The sequence below is a fragment of the Portunus trituberculatus genome, chromosome 45, assembly GCF_017591435.1.
Source record: "Portunus trituberculatus isolate SZX2019 chromosome 45, ASM1759143v1, whole genome shotgun sequence".
NCBI classification, from domain to species: domain Eukaryota; kingdom Metazoa; phylum Arthropoda; class Malacostraca; order Decapoda; family Portunidae; genus Portunus; species Portunus trituberculatus.
Window position 1 is genome coordinate 314,914 of NC_059299.1, and position 2,587 is coordinate 317,500.

Here is a 2,587-nt window from a genome sequence, read left to right on the forward strand (position 1 = left end):
GAATTAGGATAGTGGAGACTGTGGCCATCAATCTTCTGACGTCCATAGACCCTTTCTAATGCAAATAAACTAATTTAATCGTATCCAAAAATCAAATGCGTCTCAGTACTGAAGGGGTTGAACAGTGGAAATCAGAGCAGGATATTCCAAGAAGGTTACCTTGGTCTGGTAAGGTTACGGGATGTGACACTGCTTATATTTAGTAATGGAGATGCTTCATCACTTTAGAGTTCACACGACATACAGCCTCTCTCTCTCTCTCTCTCTCTCTCTCTCTCTCTCTCTCTCTCTCTCTCCACGACTGTTTTCCAAGGCCACAGAGATGATTAGCGCGGTTTTCAAGAGTGTTTCTCCAGTTAATAAGGTAGAAATTTTGTCACTCTTCCTCTAGAACCGTAAAAACACCTTAAAACTCTTCTAGATTTAAATTAACCGTCCGGAAATGTTGGGGTGGAGCACAAAAAGGTGTTCAGTGCTCTCTCTCTCTCTCTCTCTCTCTCTCTCTCTGAATACGAATAAAAGAAGGTATAATTCAGTGTATGCTGAAGAAACAAAATTATAGAAATACAAGATCATTAATATGTGGAGGTGGTAGTGACGCAAACTACCTACCTATATATATACAAGTGGTGTAAGAAGCAGACAAATGAGTGTAAAGGTGGTAAGGAAACCTGGGCAGAATCAGGAACACTGTTTATTCTCTAACGTTTCGACAGAGTCTTCTTCAGAGAGTCGAAACGTTAGAGAATAAACAGTGTTCCTGATTCTGCCCAGGTTTCCTTACCACCTTTACACTCATATATACAAGTGATTCTTTATTTCTTATCCATTTATTTATTTTCTAAAGAAAAGGACCAGCATTAAGCGCTTTCAATACCAGGACATATTTTTGCTTCGAGATTTGTGTACGATTAGACCATTTTATTGACATTAGGAAGGGTCTATGGTGGTCAGAAGAGTAATGGCCACAGTCGTCACTATTTTGATCACCCCCACATAAGCTGTATAAAATCACCACATAGTAAGCAATATGATTATGGAAATGTGTCATGCTATTGAAGCGTTTAACCAGAAAAAAGACAGTTCCTATCACTAATTCCGAAGACCTCAATTTTTAAAACAATTCTGCAAAATGAATATGGAAACGCGTCACGCTACTGAAGGGGTTGATTCCTATAGCACGCGTCATCCATTGTTTGGGACGCACTGGTGATGAAAAACGGTAACAGTGACGAAGCAGTGTACATTCCCTAGGCATTCAGTTGTCATTTCCGCGTCACGGCTTTCCAACGTCAATGATGTACTGGAAATGAGTTAACCAGACTGTATATAAATGGCCATTCATTCATCGCTAATCCCTTTGTTTTTATTACTGTTGTCGTTGTCGTTATTTCTCTGCACTCGGACAACCATCCCATCAAGGAGTTGTGAAGCCGCATAACCAAATATGTCTACCAAAATGAAGAAGCAGTTACATAAATAGGCAAAATTATATTGACACGCATTCAACGGCTGCTTACCACACAGGCGGATACGAGAACACTCCAGAATTTACTTGACAAGGAAAGAGTTGGATAAAATCTTAAGCCTGTTATATCCTGAATCCCTAAAGATCTGCAGACCATGCAAGTTACACGGGAACGCTTTATCGCCATCACCACACTCGCTCACCAACAAAAACAAAGATGAATAAAGTAAACAGCAAAATAAACGAGTAAAAAATGTCTGGAGGGAAAGTGGTGTGGTGTGTCTATCCAGGAAACTAATGCAGAAATTGAAGCGGTAATACTTCAAAGCCACAGGTAACTAACTAACCGGTTTCTGACGCGAAGATTGACACACACCACAGGCTAAGCTTCATTCATTGACGTGTGTGTGTGTGTGTGTGTGTGTGTGTGTGTGTGTGTGTGTGTGTGTGTGTGTGTGTGTGTGTGTGTGTGTGTGTGTGTGTGTGTGTGTGTGTGTGTGTGTGTGTGTGTGTGTGTGTCTTCCAAGGACGATACGTGAGGTCTACGAGGAGGAGGAGGAGGAGGAGGAGGAGGAGGAGGAGGTGACGACGGTGGTGGTGGTGGTGGTTGTCAAAACAAATCACCACCAGACACTTTACTCAGAAGGAAACTGCGACCAAAACTCCTTAAACGCTTCAGAAAAATCTCACCAAAAATCATAAGAGCCTGAGAAAGTCAAATTAGAGTATCAAGAACACCATGTGGAAAAAAAAGGAAAATAAGAAAAAAAAGGCGAAAAAACACTCTTCTTCCTTTTTTCCTCAGCATTCCCAATTTTCCTCTCCGAGACTTAAAAATCACAGTATTCATTCTTTCCTCGAACACTGAATACATTTTGGCTACATTTTCCTTATAACACAAATTTCCAGAGCTGCTTTTTTTTTCTTTTTTTCCCCGTCGCTGCGCATAATAAGAGAACAAGAAGAAGAACACGGACAGCAACATAACCACCACCACCACCACCACCAACACCATCACCAAGAAAAGTTAACATACGCACTCCACTTCACGTTTTCTCCACCTAGACTAATGAATGGGCTGTACTCATGTCAATCTCCACGCCAAGAACCGGTTAGTGA